Genomic DNA, 6,430 nt, shown 5'->3' with positions numbered 1-6,430 from the left:
TCATTGCCAGGGCTGGCATTTATGTTCGTCTTCAACCACTGCAGTGATGCAGATGGTAACACTCAGCTGCTAACCCGAAGGTTGGGGATTTGAGTTCCTTTCATCATTCTATCAGGTAGTCAAACCTTCTTTTCTGGACCTCATAGGCTTGATACCTTTTCCTTTTTTTTTTTTTTTTCCTTCCCCTTATCCTTCCCCTGACGTGCTGTGTTTGCTTTTCTATAACTCAGAAGTCATTGCCAGGGCTGGCATTTATGTTCGTCTTCAACCACTGCAGTGATGCAGATGGTAACACTCAGCTGCTAACCCGAAGGTTGGGGATTTGAGTCCACCCAGAGGGTCCTCACAAGAAAGGCCTAGATATCTTCTTCCAAAAAGTCAGCCATTGAAAACCTTATAGAACACAGGCCCTTTCTGACACACATGGGGTTGCCCCAAATCAGAATCTTTTCAACAGCAACTAGTGTTTGGTGTTACATTACAAGTAACTCTAAGCCCCTACTGCTTGCTGCCTTTTCGGGTGGGAGTTACAGTATTTTACCAGGATTGTTTACTTTCTATTTTGAGTTGTTAATATTACTTCTTTTTGGTGGTTAAAAGTCCAATTGGAAGGATTTTTTACAAGGTTGAGAATTCCTTAGAAACCCTGACAATAATCAGCATTCATGATTTCCTAGACGGACATATTTTATGAAAATTGCATTGCCTTTGAATGCCTTCCTATGAATGAATTCGAATGGTCAGATTCTATTAGTCTAGGTTTCAGAACATATTTAATATATTTCCACCTGGCAACCTTGGAATGGCTCCTCAATAACAGCAATTATAAAGGGATTGTTATTTGGTATGAAAACATTCGTTCAAGATGGACAAGTGTTCCTGGGAAAATGTACATCTTTATGGATGACATTTTTGTTGTTTTGAATTAGGTGGGTTTTTTTTCCCCCTCACCACCAGTTTGAAATATTTCACTATAAAACTCTTCCTAGCCTACCTCACACAAAGCTGGCAATTTTCTCCCAGAAATTTCTGAACTCAAATAAACTCACATCCATGAAAATACTTTTATTAGAGGGAAGCCTAAGTTTCTCATACTTGGAGAAACATAATGATGCTTGAATAGTTTCTCATTTCTCAGGCTGGTGATCCAAGGAGCTAAATAAAACCAACTATATAGTTGAAAATGTAATTTTTGAATGGTGGATTTCATGTCTAAAGGAAATTAAGACTTTTTTCTTTCAAGACCCCCAAATATTTCTTAAATTAAATGCAAGAGTTATTATGCATAGGAGTATCAAAATAAAACAACGCTAAGGGCTCAATCTGTTGTGCATTCTCATTCTGTTGTGCATAAGATCACTATGAGTCAGAGCCAATTCAACAAACAGCACCTAACAACAACAACAAGGGCTCAGTCATTTGTGTAGAGAGGAACCATTGACATGCTTTTCCAAAATGCAAAACCAAATGCAAGAATGAGACAAGAACCAGACAATATAAAATCCTGGAGGGAAGGATAGGAAGTTATAGAAGATATCAAAATCCATTCAACGTTGAGAAGAAAGCAATTCTAGAATAATTTCCATATTTATTCTGGCTTCCTTGCTGAAGGCTCCATCTTCATGAGACAGTTAAAAGTGTTGATCACCAATCTGAACATCTAAAATCTACTCTAATCTGAAATATCCCCTCTTATTTGAATTGGCTGTATGGCTACTGTTAAGAAGTCCCTGGGTGGTATAAACAGTTAATTTGCTTAGCTATTAAGTGCCTAAGGCACTTGACTGCTAACCAGGAGGCTGGCGGTTCAAACCCACCAGCCACTCCTCGGAAGGAAGGTTGGCCAATCCTACTTCCGTAGTGGTAACTGCCTCGGGAACCCAAGGAGGGGTCGCTAGGAGTCGGGGCCGACTCTATGGCAAATAACAACAACAACATTAACCAAAGGATTGGAAATTCAAGTCCACACAAAGGTACCTCAGAAGAAAATCCTGGTGAACTACTTCAGAAAAATCAGCCTTAAAATTGCACCCTAAGGGCCACAATTTCACTCGACACATTTGGGTCACCATAAGTTGGAGTTGACTTGGCAGCAATTGGTTTACTCCACCTCTCACTAGAAAAGATTCCAAAGTTGAAAAGGCTGTTCTTCAGGAATATGACCTACTTGGAAGCTGCAATAATTCTTTTAAGCTATGTGAACAATCCATTTTGAAGAGCTTGTCAGTTAAAGCAGGGTTTTGAAGATGAGAGGTTAATGCGCTTTCCATCTCCTCTCAAAAATTATTCTAAAACAAAAAGAACAAGAAACAGTAAAACATAGACTCCATCTTGTCAGTGCAATAAAATAAGAAAAAAAAAAGAAGAGATTGATAAATTTGACATTAAAACTGAAATTTACTGTTCATCAGAGACAAACTATAAAAATTGTCATGAATAAAGCAAAAAGATAAGCAACAAACTGAGAGGAAATATTGCACACATATAAGAGAATATAGATTAATATCAAGGTTGAGCAATCCTACTTCCGTAGTGATACTGCCTCGGAAACCCAAAGAGGGGTCGCTATGAGTCGGGTCCGACTCAACGGCACATAACAACAACAACAACATCCAAAATGCATAAAGAAATGCATATAAGCAAAATTTTAAAGACAGGCAATAGAAAAAAAAAAAAAAAAAGAAAAGGAAAAAAAAAAGAACACATCCAGCATTTCTCAAACTGAAAGAATTGAAGAAAACATTTACATAGTATAACACAAAATGACAGATGATATATGGCTGTTTATTTTCCCCTTTGGTTCAAGTAACTTAATAAAAAAAAAAAAAAAAAAGATCAAACAATGGGGGGTAAGCACTTTTCCTACATGACCAATCACATAGGAAATGATGCCCTATGTCATTAGCAATGAAGAAACTTCAAATTAAACATATAATGACTTACACTTACTGTTGTTTTTGTTATATGCCATCGAGTCGGCCCCAACTCATAGCAACCCCTCCTTGGGTTTCTGAGGCAGTATCACTACTGAAATAGGGTTGCCCAACCTTCCTTCCGAGGAGTGACTGGTGAGTTCGAACCACCAGCCTTCTGGTTAGCAGTCAAGTGCTTTAGCCACTATGCTACCAGAGCTCCTACACTTACTAGATTGGTCCAAAAGGTGCTCTGGTAGCATGCCTAAAACATTTGACTGCTAACCAGAAAGTTGGCAGTTCAAACCCATCAGCCACTCCACAGAAGGAAGACTGGGCAATCTACTTCCATGAAGATTTGCCATCTCGGAAACCCAAAGGGGGTCACTATGAATTGGAATCAATTTGATGACAGTGAGTGAGATTGGTCCAACAATGCAAAGTATCGACAAAGACACAGGAAGTCCTAAATATTGCTGATGGAAATATAAATTAGTACTACCATTTGGAAAACTATTTGTCATTTTCTTGTAAAATTAAAATTGCACAAACACTGAGACTCATCAATTTTATACCTACAGATATGCTCTAGAGAAACTCTTGCACATTGTGGAGGGCAAAATAATGGGCTCCCCAAAATGTCCCCATTCTAATCCCCAAAACTTCTAGATATGTTATCTTATATGGCAAAAGACTTTGCAGATGTTATTAAAATTAAGGGGCTTGAGATGGAGAGATGATCCTGGATCTTGCAACTGGTTCAGTCTTCATCTCCAGTTCTTGGACTTGAACCTATGTTCTATTGTGTTGCCTGCCATCCTGAGATTGTTCCTGGACTTGAACTAGAGGCTTGTCATTTGCCTGCTGAACTTGGGTTTGTGCCATTTTACCTGCCAATCTTAGGTTCATCAGCATCAGCAGCCAGCAACTGTGTGAGTTAGCAGAAGCCACCAGGTTACTCCAGTGGGCCTGGAACAAGAGGCAGAGCTGGAGCCCAAGGTCAAGGGGCCTCCACCCAGTCCCTAGAGCTGGCGCTCTGAACTCAGACTTCTAGTCTCCTATTGCAAGAGAGTAAATATTTGTTTATTAAAGTCATCCACTTGTGGTATTTATGTTATAGCAGTACTAGAGAACTAGACAGTAATTATCAACAAGTATGAATTTGTTGCTGCTATTTTTTTTATGTTTGTATGTGTGTGTATGTGGTGCTACTAATGTCTTCCATATAATTTTCTATAAAGTCTAGTTGGTTGGTTGTGTTATTTTATTTATGAATTTTATTTATGAATTCTCTTATTATTTCCTTTGCTGCTATTTTTTTTTTTTAGTATTTGCTAAATATCTATGACTTTATTCTTTTTTATTTTGATGAGAACGTTTATTAATTTTCTTTGAGGTTACCCTGTGATTTATTATTTCCTTCCCAAGTTTAATAGTGTTTTTAATCTCAAAGTTGTCTTAATTTCCTCTCCATTTAGAAGTTCTGTAACTACATTATTTATTCCCTCATTTTGCTTTGTAGTTGTCCTATTTACAAATTGTTGTCTCTGGTTCCCTGGTTTCATCTTGTAGATTAGTTTTACTTTGGATTCTTTTATGTCTGGATTGGTTTCCAGGGGATTTTGGCAATTGTATTAATTACAGGTTGTTGTCTGCTCTTGTTGGTTCTCTGTCCAAAGGACTCCTTTTAGCATCTCTTTTATGGTTGGTCTGGTTTTTACAAATTCCTTAATTTCTATATATCTAGAAATACCTTTATTTTGCCATCATAATTGAGGGACATTTTTGCTGGGTATATAATAAGGATAGGATAGAAGTGGAACTTCCAGACTAAAACATCCTGGGAAGAAGGAAAGGGCCATCCACTTCTCAAAGAATTGGAAAGTGAAAACCTTATGAATAACAGAATCACTGTGTGATATATTAATGGAAAACTTTATGAACTATTATTCAATAGTAGTTTCAACTGAAACGTTATCTAATGTTGTTGTTATGTTCTGTCAAGTCGGATCTGACTCATAGTGACCCTTCCTTGGGTTTCCGAGGTGGTATCACTACGGAAATAGATTGTCCAACCTACCTTCCATGGAGTGGCTGGTGGGTTGGAACCGCCAGCCTTCTGGTTAGAAGTCAAGTGCCTTAGGCACTACACTACCAGAGTTCCCATTATCTAATATAGCACTGGAAGATGAACCCCTCAGATTGGAAGGCACTCAAAATACAACTGGGGAAGAGCTGCCTCCTCAAAGTAGAGTCAGCTTTAATGATGTGGATGGAATAAAGCTTTCAGGACCTTCATTTGCTGATGGACACACAAAATGGGAAGAAACAGCTGCAAACATTCGTTCATAATTAGAATGTGAACTGTACAAAGTATGAATCTAGGAAAATTGGAAGTCGTCATAAATGAAATAGAAGGCATGAGGATTGATATCCTAGGCATTAATGAGCTGAACTAAACTGGTATTGGCTATTTTGAATCAGACAATCATATGATTTACTATGCTGAGCATAGCTAATTGAAGAGGAATGGTGTGGCATTCATAACAAAGAATGTTTCAAGATCCTATCCTGAAGTACAATGCTTTCAGTGATAGGATAATATCCATATGCCTACAAGGAAGACCAGTTAATACTACTATTATTCAAATTTAAAGCAAAATGAAGAAATTGAATATTTTAACTAACTTCTACACTCCCAAATTGACCAAACATGCAATCAAGATGTACTGATGAATATTGGTGATTGGAATATGAAAGTTGGAAACAAAGAAGAATCACCAATAGTTGGAAAATATGACCTTGGTAATTGAAATGATGCTAGAGATCACACAATGGAATTTTGCAAGACCAATGACTCATTCATTGCAAAAAACTTTTTTCAACAGCATAACTGGCAATTATGCACTTATACCTCTCCAGATGGAATACACAGAAAACAGAATGAATACATCTGTGGAAAGAGGAAATGGAAACACTCACTATCTTCAGCCAAAACAAGGTCAGGAGCTAACTGTGGACCAGATCATCAGTTGCTCATATGCAAGTTCAAGGTGAAGCTGAAAACAATTACAAAAAGTTCACAAGAGCAAAAATATGGCCTTGATTATATCCTACTTGAATTTAGAGACCATCTGAAGAATAGATTGGACACATTGAACACCAGTGATCAAAGACCAGACAAGTTGTGGGATGATGTCAGAAACATCACACACGAGGAAAGAAAAAAGTCATTAAAAAGACAGGAAAGGAAGAAAAGACCAAAATGTATGTCAGACGAGACTCTGAAACTTACTCTTGAATGGAGATTAGCTAAAGCAAATGGAAGAAATGACAAGATAAAAGAGCTGAACAGAAGATTTCAAAGAGCAGCTAGAGAACACAAAGTAAAATATTATAATGAAATGTGCAAAGACCTGGAGTTAGAAAACCAAAAGGGATGTACACACTCAGCATTTCTCAATTTCTCAGTTCTTAAAGAACTGAAGAAAAAATTCAAGCTTCGAGTTACAATATTG

This window comes from Orycteropus afer, unplaced genomic scaffold (genome assembly GCF_000298275.1).
Source record: "Orycteropus afer afer isolate SDZICR_OR568_19922 unplaced genomic scaffold, OryAfe1.0 scaffold00097, whole genome shotgun sequence".
NCBI classification, from domain to species: Eukaryota; Metazoa; Chordata; class Mammalia; order Tubulidentata; family Orycteropodidae; genus Orycteropus; species Orycteropus afer.
The sequence above is the reverse complement of the archived record's forward strand: the minus strand, read 5'-3'. Positions refer to the sequence as shown.